This window comes from Schistocerca gregaria, chromosome 3 (assembly GCF_023897955.1).
Source record: "Schistocerca gregaria isolate iqSchGreg1 chromosome 3, iqSchGreg1.2, whole genome shotgun sequence".
Taxonomy (NCBI): Eukaryota; Metazoa; Arthropoda; class Insecta; order Orthoptera; family Acrididae; genus Schistocerca; species Schistocerca gregaria.
This window is the reverse complement of record NC_064922.1, coordinates 328,798,043-328,811,547: the sequence shown is the minus strand read 5'-3', so window position 1 is coordinate 328,811,547 and position 13,505 is coordinate 328,798,043. Positions and strand designations below refer to the sequence as shown.

Below are 13,505 nucleotides of genomic sequence, written 5' to 3'. Positions count from 1 at the left end.
GCGCGACCGCTGCGGTCGCAGGTTCGAATCCTGCCTCGGGCATGGATGTGTGTGATCTCCTTAGGTTAATTAGGTTTAAGTAGTTCTAAGTTCTAGTCGACTTATGAGCTCAGAAGTTAAGTCCCATAGTGTTCAGAGCCATTTGAACCATATTTTCTCCCTCGCTCTGTTTGCGAGTGGAACAGGAAAGGAAATTACTAGTAGTGGCGCAGGGTACCGTCCGCCAAGAACCGTACGGTGGCTTGCGGAGTATTTATGTAAAAGTAGACGTTTAAATAGTGTATAAAATTTTTATATCAATTCTCTCGGTTAAGTACAATTAGGTGCTGAATACATCATGGAGTATTAATATGTTGGTGATTACTAAACACAGGTTTTCAAAAGTTTTGAGTCTTATGTTGCAAGAAACCCGGCCGCGTTTCCTCCACCTTCCATGAAACTAACCTTGGTTGTACCATCCCATAACCTTCAACACTGTTTATTAGCGCTCCGATTCAAATTGTAGCCATTACGAAAAATGTTGGTTCACAATAGGCTGTACTTTCTCAGACTCTTGTTACGCATACCACATGTACGGTATAATACAGGTCTGTTGTATTCAGGTAAACTGATGTCGCTTATAACTATATATCAATATATATCATGTAGAATAATAACCCAAATGAATTTCTTCAACTCAGGTAGTATTAGGCGGCTGTCAGTAGCGTTTACACGCAGAAATAAGAAGTGTGTTGTTGACTCAGAGCTAATGCGTAACGGACAGTGTGACTAGTGAATAGTCATTTAGTCACTAGGCATTGTTCGTGAAGATGGATGTGGAAGAAATTTTCGAAGCCTCAGAAAGTCATTTGAATGTTCACGTCAGACTCAAAGGGAGGAAGTCTCATGTAATCCGAAGAGTACAAAAGGACCCACCCTAAATTAGAAGAGAGAGAAAGAACTCGGTATTGATTACGGTCACTGGAATTCACAGTCATCAGTAGTGTGATATTGGGCTGTCGAGGTAGAAGAAAATTATAGCCTATGGACTTTGGAAATGAAAGGGCACGTATAAACATCAGCCTGTTTTGTCGCAGACTCTGCAGTTACAGGAAACTGTTGTCCACAGATAGGCCGCTTCCTTACATACTGGCGCACCCTCTCCTCATGACATCTAGTTATCAATACCGTATTACATAGGGATGTCCAAAGACATTTGATCAGAGAGTGTAAAGTGCCATTGCACAGGCGTGCTTTACTAGCTTCAGATACTTAAGATGGTAGCAATAACTTCTCTACAGCGTCTATCTTTTTGTATATAGAGGTGGTGAGTGGTTAGATATTGAAATAGTCCCCCAGGAAATCATCAGCAGCACCCAACATTAACAGTTCGTTTTTGAGTACCATCTGTTTAAACAAGACGGGCCGATTTGCCTTACTACCTTAGCCATATAGATAGTAATCAAGCAGCTGAGAGCCTGAATTAAGCATGAGACTGTCTGAGGTGGAGAAGAAGAACTTCTTTTCTTCTGGTCGAATGCTAAACTTGATAAGAGCACTCAACGACTTCCAATAAACTTTACACATAATTAAGGTTTTGCGTCTTCGACCATAAGCTTTACATGCGTAGCGTCAAGTATCTAACACATTAACCCAGTTGTAAAGTAATCAAGAGTTTGAAGCTGTTTTATACAGGGGCGTTCCATTCTTTAACCTCTCACCTCCGACCAGTAACCCCCAACCCCGACTCATTAAACAATCGAATGAGTCCCGGGGTGGGGGGTTACTGGTTAATCTACCTGATAACGTTATCTGTTCATAGAGTACGAATATCTACGGAGTGAGCATTTAGTTGCGCAGAACACGATTTTTGTCGTCAGCGCACTGTCTTCCAAGTCACGTGACTATGTATGAAAAGTAGCTCTCCCTCTTTTCATGTATTTCGATTTGCATTCGTAGCAACAAAAATCATTTTCTTTTGTTGTTATTAATAAGTAAATCTGTAAAAAAAGACGGATGCGTGTAACATTAATGTTTCGATTAAACGAAGAATGTAAACAGCATTATAATCAAATCACGTGACAAATCCGGTTAGATGCTGACAGCGTGAGAAGTACGTCAGCTTACTCCAGAGGTACTGCTATTGTATGTGTCTGCCTGTGGTCCGTGGACAGCAAAACTTGGCTCACATCTATGTGAATCAGAAGCGAATCTAGTTCAATTGTGGCAATAGCGATTACTTGACTACTTCATGTGTCGGCAGATTTTCGGCAGCATTTCACAGCTGTATAGTAGGATATGCCATTATGTCCCAACCACGTATCAATCAGTTATATAGTGCAAAAAGGGAACACACGTCACACATTCTCCGTCACATGGATTTCTCGCCCTTCCTCTCAGTTGATCTTCTCGGAGAAGAAAGGCTTCCAGCCAAAAATAGCAAGCACCAAGGCCAGGATGAGGGAATGTCCGTCGTGTATAGGCCCTTCGTTAATACCACTAGGAAAGAAAGATGAAACGCACTCAACAATATGAATGAGGTGTTCTGCTGCTGATTATAATGAAGCAAGTCAAACAGTCTATCACCGTCAAGGTTTGACTTGTAATTGTGAACGATCATAGTTCTCGAAAATCACGATTACCTGTTTCGTGTACTTTTCTTTCAGTACTGCAGCGACGCAGCAACCAACAAGTGCTTTAGTTCCTGACTTTGAAATAATAAATTTGATAATTTTGATGTACTATTTGCTTTGGGGAAAGTTCACTCCTTTTATTGTTGACCAATTAGTACGTTTCTGTACGTCCTTGGAAAAGCTCTCTGCATTTGTTTTATCTCGTGAATTTCCGTATTTCTGCCCCACCTAAAGGAACACAAACACTCTGTGAAGTACAGAAAGAATGAATATGTGAGCGTATTCCAAGCACTTGTTACTGTAGTGTGTGAGTAAAATCTGGCCAGTAAACAAATAGGCACAGAAGAGTGAAAGTGCCTGTGGCGAGTTCGCTCTCCAGGTATCGTACAAGAACCACGACATAAATAGTTGACAACATAGGTCAAAACCACTGAAAATCAAGTAAATTGCACTTGAATATTTCTTATTGCATTGTGTGTTTCGTTTCGTCACTGATATACTCTGTTTCAACGAATGTTCTCTTCAGTGTATCTTAAGTATTGAGAAAGCTCACACAATTAGATTGAAACTTTATGTGATAATACCCTGACATAAATCCAAACTGCCTTATGTATAGTTTCCACTGATTTAATATTGGAAAATGAATACCTGCTTCATGGTATCGCGTTGGTCATCGTAGCATAAATAATTGTCAAAGACGGGAAATATCAATAGACCTGTGAAACTAATGGCAGGTCACACGATGTGTGATGATCGTTCATCCATTGAAGTATCCACTGCTAAATGTAGGCATTCGTACACTAGATCGTTCGTCATGACATTCGAACTTTTGGGACGGCTCTCAACCAGTTCGCGATGCACCAAATTCCTGGTGACGCTGCCCTGTGACTCATACACTCCAGACCGAAACTGCAACGGAGCTGACAGACAAAAAAAAAACAAAAAACAAAATTCAGTCATAAAGGGTGTTCCTTACTAACGTTTAAAGAAACCCTTAGTGGCGTAGATGATGCTGAGACAAGTAATTTAATACACTGAAGCGCCAAGGAAACTGGTATAGGCATGCCTATTCATATACAGAGACATGTAAAGAAGCAGAATACAGCGATGCGGTCGGCAACACCTATGAAAGACAACAAGTGTCTGGCACAGTTGCTAGATCGGTTACTGTTGCTACAATGACAGGTTATCAAGGTTCAAGAGAGTTTGAACGTGATGTTCTAGTCGACGCACGAGCGATGGGACACAACATCTCGGAGGTAGCGATGAAATGGAGACTTTCCCGTAGACCATTCCATTAGTGTACCGTGAATATAGGAATCCGGAAAAACATCAAATCTCCGACATCGCTGCGACCGGTAAAAGATCCTACAAGAACGGGACCAATGACGACTGAAGAGAATCGTTCATCGTGGCGGAAGTGCAACCCTTCCGCAAACTGCTGCAGATTTCAATGCTGGGTCATCAACAAGCGTCAGCGTACGAACCATTCAGTGAAACATCATATCGGCCTTCGGAGCCGAAGGCCCACTCTTGAACCCCTGATGACTGGACGACACAAAGCTTTACGCGTTGCCTGAGCCCGTCAACATCGACATTTGACTCTTGATGACGGCAAACATGTTGCTGGTCGGACGAGTCTCGTTTCAAATTGTATCGAGCGGATGGCCGTGTACGGGTATGCAGACAACCTGAAGAATCCATGGACCCAGAATGTCAGCAGGGGACTGTCCAAGCTGGTGGAGGCTCAGTAATGGTGTGTAGCGTGTGCAATTGGAGTGATATGGGACCCCTGATACGTGTAGATGAGATTCTGACAAGTAACAGGTACGTAAGCACCCGGTGTGATCACCTGCATCCATTAATGGTTCAAAATGGCTCTGAACACTATGGGACTTAACATCTGAGGTCATCATTCCCCTAGAACTTAGAACTACTTAAACCTAACTAACCTAAGGACATTACACACATCCATGCCCGAGGCAGGATTCGAACCAGCGGCCGTTGCAGTCGCGCGGTTCCGGACTTAAGCGCCTAGAACCGCTCGGCCACCGCGGTCAGCCTGCAGCCATTAATGTCCATTGTGCATTACGACGGACTTGGGCAATTCCAGCAGGACAATGCGACACCCCACACGTCCAGAATTGCTACAGATTGGCTCCAGGAACATTCTACTTAGTTTAAACACTTCCACTGGGACCAAACTGCCCAGGCATGAAGATTATTGAGCATATCTGGGATGTATTGCAACGTGCTGCTCAGAAGAGATCTCCACCCCCTCGTACTCTTTCGAATTCATGGGCAGCCCTGCAGGATTCATGGTGTCAATTCCCTCCAGCAATACTTCAGACATTAGTCGACTCCATGCTACGTCGTGTTGCGGCACTTCTACGTGCTCGCGGGGACCCTACACGATATTAGGTAGGTGTACCAGTTTCTGTGGCTCTTCAGTGTATAAGCTACATGGTGTCGCAAATGGCGGGAAACACCTCAAAACTGGATGACAAATGATGAACATGTGACGTCACATCCAAAAAAAACGAGAATATTTTCGAACCAGTGCGTGAAGGACGACTGAGCGATGCAATACTTACATTTACGCAAATGGTGCAAATGTCTAATACCTTCAGTAACTGTGACCTGGCGTAAACATAGATGTTACAAAATTATTTTTCTTGCTATAACCAGACAAAAGTTGTTCTTTTCTCCCTTCTTTTTGTGGGATTTTTTAACAGACATTACGCAATAAAGAAAACGTTGATCATTTATTGGTAAATAAGCATTTTCGAAGCTTATGTTCATTTACTTGTGACGCAGTATAGGAGGTTTTTGTTGTACTGTACCATGCAATAAACTAGCAGAAACCGCGAGACTGGGAAAAAACTTTTCATATTAACAAGTCATCGCGAACACAAAATTAATTATTAGATCTACAAAATTGATTCACGCAATGAAAAATAATACTGCCTATTAGACGCATGTCTCGAACCCTGAACCCCACACGCTAAAGTCGCGCACGTATACCCAGAGCCACTCGGAAGTGCGATGATAAGGTTTGTTTCAGAGGTGCTCAACAGCGTGGTCAGCAGAGCCCGTAGAAATTCCCAATCTTTCCAGTTCCAATCTCCCCACTTCCCGAATGACGATGAGGTGATGAGGACAATACAGACACCTAGTCCCTGGGCGGAGAAAATCCCCGACCCGGCCGGGAATCGAAACCGAACACTCCGAGGTGAATACTTGTCTCGGGTTGAGATGATCAGGTGTGATCTGGTGACGTCACATGTCCAACATTGTCATCTACTTTTGGGGCTTTCTCGGCACTTGCGGCCCCATGTGCCTTGTATTAAATCTTGTATTAAATTATTTGCCTCAACGTAATCTATGTCGCTTCGGAGGTTTTTATACGTTTGCAAAAATCACCCACTACTACGGCGCTAAACGTCCAGATACTGTGAAGGCGGCGATCAGCATCTTTGCTATCTATGTTTTGCCGTTTCGTTTTGTGGCGTGTTACTGCAAATTCCATACGAACATTTTTTGCTGATCTATCATGTAACCGTTTCTGAAAAACAGAACAATGTTCGCACAACTGTTGCAGGACTGGAACCGCACCCCCAGGGTAATACCGGCCGTTTAGGCGCCATGGCGGCACAGACCACGTGACCGGCGGCCACACGCAGCACGTAGTTTTGGGTGTTCCCAGTAAAGTGGAGGGGTGAAAATCTTCCCTCCCTCTACCGCCATGGTGTTGGTTTGGTCCTTGAATACGTATTCAGGGTGAGTCTGTAGGTGGTATTTAGGCGCTATAGTTTCTCTACTCTGGTATAATGTTTGGAAACAAAACTGATATTAATTGCTAGGAGTTACAAACGAACACTATCCGTTGGAAGATTAATTTTGAACGTACCCTTAAGATACCTGAGTACAGTAGTTATTAACATTGGAATTCATAATAGTTGATATTTGTGGTAGTAAATGTTTTAATAAGATAAAAGTGTTAGCTATTTCAATAATAAAACCATTCCCTGGAAATAGCAGAGTATAGTGTAAAATAAAATGCACCTTTTCCCTATTCCTGATAAACATTACGATCAGTCAAAGGCACCATAAAAAAAACTGTTGCAGCACATTTACTTCTGCAGAAAGCATCCCGAACGAAGCAGAACTGTTAGCTCTTTTACACGCTCATTCAGTTCATAACTTACCGATTCATCTCCGTATTTGTTTTCTCTCTTTTTGATTTATCTTAATGGTGCTCCTTCTTAGCAGTGTTAATATTTGTGTGCGTATGCACATGAAAGAAGAAAGAGGGAGAGAGAGAGAGGGAGAGAGAGAGAGAGAGAGAGAGAGAGAGAGAGAGAGAGAGAGAGAGAGAGAGAGACGGGGAGGGGTGGGGGGGCGGGGAAAGGGAGAGAGGGAAGGAGAGAAATTCAGGTCTAGACTTAGTCAAAGCAGAAAAATGATGGATTTTTCCGGGTAACTGTGTCCACAGGCACATTAGTTCTCGGCTTGAAATTCAATGTGACGCATTTATGACCGATCAGGATCTTCTCTGGTAGAGCGCCACTAGGTCACATGCATAATTGAAAAGTTAATGACTTAATTTCAGCGCCGCTTGCGTTTGACCAATACTAATAGCAGGAGCGGAGGTGACTGTCTAGCTGATTAAGTGGTATTATGACCAGCAGTAAGATAATTCCGTAGCATGTGGCACCTAATTTTTGTTTCTGTCGGGATAATCTCGCAGACCAACACACGTGTGCAGCACTATGGTGAAAAAAAAAAAAAGCTTGTGCAGTTACGCAATTCTGCTGGTGATTCTAAGAAAAACGGTATGCTGGTTATATATTTCAGCAAATCTTTATATATTGTAGATGTATTGAGTATCTTTTTCTTCCTTTTCCTATATAATTAATTTTTAAACGCCGTAGAGGCCACAGAGAGCAGAGAATTTTTCAGTTGGCCCAAAATTGAAATAGGCCGTTACTTTACTGAAATAATCATCTCAGAAATTGTCTGAAGTAATCTGAGAAAACTATGAACATTTTGACGAAAGATGAACGCTTTTGGCTGCATTCACGTATCACACTTGTAAGAGTTATCCCACCTTGTTCGGCGTGCACACGAGTAGAACAGACTCACTGGCAAGAACAGAAGGCAAACGAATCTGGCGACGGACACTGAAAATTACCAACACCACAAGTGGCTTAAATAAAACGACGAAAGCAGATCGACAATTAAATCCAGAAAGGAAAAATAAATTTAAAAAAGTCATGACGATATCGAGAAACTGGGTGCCACTTACATGACATACAAAATGAATCATTTGAAATGAAAACACACAGCACATTAGCTCTGCCACCCACCCTACAGAAGATTAATGTGTAGGCGTAAGTAGCTGACACATTTCATTTTTAATTTATTTTTTAGTGACAGAGTTAATTCATGGAGTTTACTGTCAGAAAAAGTACGTAATAAGCTTAATGTGAAGTTAACGTACAGTATTTTGGATGCGGCGACAAGAAGAATCAATGGTCATCTGCCAAACATTCAAATATTATGAAATAACGACACGTGCTTACATGGAATAGATCAGCCGCATGGATCAAATTACGAGGAAGAACAGATGGCAAAAATATCCTACAGAGGGCGTAAATCCTTTAAAACTATTAGTTGTGACTTAGTCAGCAGTAATCTCTGGAGAGGAAAAGTGCATGTGGGCGCGAGAGCAGGAAACAATGAGGTAAACACCCCTACCGCGCAACAGAGGCGTGGCGGGTGTGATCAGGAAGAGAGCGCGATATTATTGCAAATACACTGACTGGAGCACCTGCACAAGGGTGCAAATTGGATGTATTGATATTTCCGCAACCCGAGCTTCGGCGCTATAATGGTAGCGTGGACTGAAAGCTCGCAGCATGCTCGCCGATTCGCGTCTCTAGAAATCGCGCGCGAAACGAACGCAACTCACTCAGACACGAGAGGATTGCAGGACAGCGGCCAGATTAACTGGCAAGTTATCGAGAGCTCTCTGTTGTATAGTTTTTATTAGTGACGCGAAGCTGGCTGCCCTACCTGGAAATGTGTCGGTGTGGTCGGCGGGGTGTCGCGACGCGATACTGACCGGACCGCAGCGCGAGGCGTCGAATCGATGGCGCCCCTTCGCGGCGACGTTCCGGCGCGTGCGCCGTGCCGCGGATCGATAAGTGGGGCGCGTCGGGTCGGCACGCCACGCCGCGGTCGATAGTCGCAGCGGCAGTAGCCGGCCATGATCCGCGAACCGCAGCATCCGGAGCCGCGTGGTGCGGGCGCAGCCGTGCGCTAGGGGGGGGGGGGGGGGTTGGGTGGAGGGGCGGAGGGGCGGAGGCCGTTGTGCTGTGCGTCAGCGCGCCACTAGGGCAAGCGAGGGAGCCGAGACCGAGCCCTGCTGGCACGCTCGTGCGTTGCAAGACGATAGGCCACTAAAGGGACACCGTCGACTTCGAGGAAACAAAACTGCGCGAAGCTGAAAGGCGCCACAAACCTTTAACGGTCAAATAACAGAATGAAAGTTCTCACAGCTGGTGTTTATTTCTGATAAAACTTCCGGGAAGAGTGATCTTGTTCAATACATAAAACCGTTCATTAACGATGCATTTGGCCGGCCGCAGTAGTCTCGCGGTTCTAGGCGCGCAGTCCGGAACCGTGCGACTGCTACGGTCGCAGGTTCGAATCCTGCCTCGGGCATGGATGCGTATGATGTCCTTAGGTTAGTTAGGTTTAAGTAGTTCTAAGTTTTAGGGGACTGATGACCACAGCAGTTGAGTCCCATAGTGCTCAGAGCCATTTGAACCATTTTTGAACGATGAATTTGCATCTGTAGTAGGAATGGCGGTTTTCGCATATAAAATGACTTTTTTCTGAATAATATGAATATTTATACAGGGTGTTACAAAAAGGTATGGCCAAACTTTCAGGAAACATTCCTCACACACAAATCAAGAAAAGATGTTATGTGGAGATGTGTCCGGAAACCCTTAAATTCCATGTTAGAGCTGATTATAGTTTCGTCAGTATGTACTGTACTTCCTCGATTCACCGCCAGTTGGCCTAAATGAAGGAAGGTAATGTTGACTTCGGTGCTTGTGTTGACATGCGACCCATTGCTCCACAGTACTAGCATCAAGCACATCAGTACGTAGCATCAACAGGTTAGTGTTCATCATGTTTACAAATGCGGAGTTGCCAGATACTCATTTGATGTATGGATTAGCACGGGGCAATAGCCGTGGCGCGATACGTTTGTGTCGAGACAGATTTCCAGAACGAAGGTGTCCTGACAGGAAGATTTTCGAAGCAATTGATCGGCGTCTTAGGGAGCACGGAACATACCAGCCTATGACTCGCGACTGGGGAAGAGGACACCTGAAATGAACGAGGCAATTCTTCCTGCAGTTGACGATAACCCAAATGTCAGCGTCAGAGAAGTTGCTGCTGTACAAGGTAACGTTGACCACGTCACTGTATGGAGAGTGCTACGGAAAAACCAGTTGTTTCCGTACCATGTACAGCGTGTGCAGGCACTATCAGCAGCTGATTGGCCTCCACGGGTACACTTCTGCGAATGGTTCATCCAACAATGTGTCAATCCTCTTTTTAGTGTAAATGTTCTATTTACGGATGAGGCTTCATTCCAACGTGATCAAATTGTAAATTTTCACAATCAACATGTGTGGGCTGACGACAATCCGCACGCACTTGTGCAACACGTCATGAACATAGATTTTCTGTGAACGTTTGGGCAGCCATTGTTGGTGATGTCATGAATGGGCCTCATGTTCTTCCACCTACGCTCAATAGAACACGTAATCATGATTTCATATTGGATACTCCACCTGTGCTGCTAGAACATGTGCCTTTACTAGTACGACACAACATGTGGTTCATGCACGATGGAGCTCCAGCACATTTCAGTCGAAGTGTTCGTACACTTCTCAACAACACATTCGGTGACCGATGGATTGGTAGAGGCGGACCAATTCCATGGCCTCCACGCTCTCTTGACCTCAACCCTCTTGACCTCAACCCTCTTGACTCATTTATGGGGGCATTTGAAAGCTCTTGTCTACGCAACCCCCGTATTGTAGACGGCTGTGATACAATACGCCATTCTCCAGGGCTGCATCAGCGAATCAGGGATTCCATGCGACGCAGGTGGATGCATGTATCCTCGCTAACGGAGGACATTTTGAACATTTCCTGTAACAAAGTGTTTGAAGTCACTCTGGTACGTTCTGTTGCTGTGTGTTTCTATTCCATGATTAATGTTATTTGAAGAGAAGCAATAAAATGAGCTCTGACATGGAAAGTAAGCGTTTCCGGTCCACATAACATATTTTCTTTCTTTCTGTGTGAGGAATGTTTCCTGAAAGTTTGGCCGTACCTTTTTGTAACATCCTGTTTATGTGTTTGGCGAGAGAGAGAGAGAGAGAGAGAGAGAGAGAGAGAGAGAGAGAGAGAGAGAGATTGAAGTCGTAACTGGTACCTGAATTTTGGTTGCTGCCTACTCGAATGATCAGCTTCTGCACCAGTTGGTGACGTATTACAATTTGGAGGAAGTTATTATTATTTAAGGTTTAAATACGAGTCTGTTGGTTACTTGGCCGTATTGCGGATTGCTTTGAGTCCAAGTTTTCGTTGCTTTTCATACCTAAGGGAGAACTGTTGTAAGTAAATAAGATCAAACAGTAATCTGCTTTTCGTGAGAAAAGGAGATTGCTTGGCAAACAAACGTCCTGCTACATCAAAATTGGTCAGTGGAGTTGAGCACCATACTATTGTACAAGAACATAATCCAATAACTGTAATTAAGAAATTATGAGAGGTTGTTACTTATTGAATGAAAACCATAGGGAATGCATTTCTTTTCCTGTATTTTAGTGAACTTTGTACACATATAATTCTGTCGATTGATAGACGGCGACGACAATGAAGTTCACCTCCTTTTCCAAAAACAAAATATTTCTATTCTTCAATTCCAGAAGATTTGTACACAGAAATGTTTGGCAACTCTTACACATACTTTACTCGGTTTTATCACTAAAATATCAATTTTCATTAAATGTAACAATACGTTCTGAGCGACGGCCTAGCAACACGTCCTCTTTCCATAAGATACAGATTAACAGTCCTCTTTTTTTTAATAAATCAATTGTCTTTTTTTTTAGAGTCCATACTCAAAGATTCACAACTACGATCGTTGCGAGGATTGCGCGCTGAAGAGTTTCTTGCTGTCCAGCTGCGCTTCACTTAACTTTTTGAATTTACGGTATTTACATACATTACTGAGCTTCTCAGAATAGAATCAGGCACAAATTAGTTAAAAAAAAAACAGTGAGGCACACACAACATAACACCGCCCCCCCCCCCCCCCACACACACACACACACTGGAAGGACCGGGTTTCGGTTAAATCGGTGTTTCTCAACGCCAGTTTAAGTAGGCTGTAAAAACCACTCAAAATTACCGTTTCTGAAAGAATCGATTTTCGGTTATTTTCCTGTAATAAAGGCAGAAATCGAATAAAGATTGAAAATTTTTGACTTTGTCAGTTTCTAGATATAAAGAATTAAAATATAAAATTAAATATTGAAATAAAATAAAACTTAGACCGTGTACCGTTCCCTCCTTTTCTCAAAAAGTGGTAAATGACAGAATACTACACTCCTGGAAATTGAAATAAGAACACCGTGAATTCATTGTCCCAGGAAGGGGAAACTTTATTGACACATTCCTGGGGTCAGATACATCACATGATCACACTGACAGAACCACAGGCACATAGACACAGGCAACAGAGCATGCACAATGTCGGCACTAGCACAGTGTATATCCACCTTTCGCAGCAATGCAGGCTGCTATTCTCCCATGGAGACGATCGTAGAGATGCTGGATGTAGTCCTGTGGAACGGCTTGCCATGCCATTTCCACCTGGCGCCTAAGTTGGACCAGCGTTCGTGCTGGACGTGCAGACCGCGTGAGACGACGCTTCATCCAGTCCCAAACATGCTCAATGGGGGACAGATCCGGAGATATTGCTGGCCAGGGTAGTTGGCTTACACCTTCTAGAGCACGTTGGGTGGCACGGGATACATGCGGACGTGCATTGTCCTGTTGGAACAGCAAGTTCCCTTGCCGGTCTAGGAATGGTAGAACGATGGGTTCGATGACGGTTTGGATGTACCCTGCACTATTCAGTGTCCCCACGACGATCACCAGAGGTGTACGGCCAGTGTAGGAGATCGCTCCCCACACCATGATGCCGAGTGTTGGCCCTGTGTGCCTCGGTCGTATGCAGTCCTGATTGTGGCGCTCACCTGCACGGCGCCAAACACGCATACGACCATCATTGGCACCAAGGCAGAAGCGACTCTCATCGCTGAAGACGACACGTCTCCATTCGTCCCTCCATTCACGCCTGTCGCGACACCACTGGAGGCGGGCTGCACGATGTTGGGGCGTGAGCGGTAGACGGCCTAACGGTGTGCGGGACCGTAGCCCAGCTTCATGGAGACGGTTGCGAATGGTCCTCGCCGATACCCCAGGAGCAACAGTGTCCCTAATTTGCTGGGAAGTGGCGGTGCGGTCCCCTACGGCACTGCGTAGGATCCTACGGTCTTGGCGTGCATCCGTGCGTCGCTGCAGTCCGGTCCCAGGTCGACGGGCACGTGCACCTTCCGCCGACCACTGGCGACAACATCGATGTACTGTGGAGACCTCACGCCCCACGTGTTGAGCAATTCGCCGGTACGTCCACCCGGCCTCCCGCATGCCCACTATACGCCCTCGCTCAAAGTCCGTCAACTGCACATACGGTTCACGTCCACGCTGTCGCGGCATGCTACCAGTGTT

General features: G+C 44.6%; 1 protein-coding gene across 2 annotated transcripts in view; it reads right to left on the bottom strand.

The window, feature by feature from the left end:
• Positions 1 to 8,871, bottom strand: part of LOC126354742 (sodium- and chloride-dependent GABA transporter 1-like) — a 145,524-nt gene extending 136,653 nt beyond the window's left edge. Inside the window, exon 1 of one of the 2 annotated variants that reach the window (XM_050004619.1) lies at positions 8,691 to 8,871. The gene's annotated coding sequence lies outside the window, so the exon portion shown is untranslated. The remainder of the gene's footprint in view (positions 1 to 8,690) is intronic. The other variant, XM_050004620.1, reaches the window with a different exon arrangement.
• Positions 8,872 to 13,505: the final 4,634 nt, after the last annotated feature.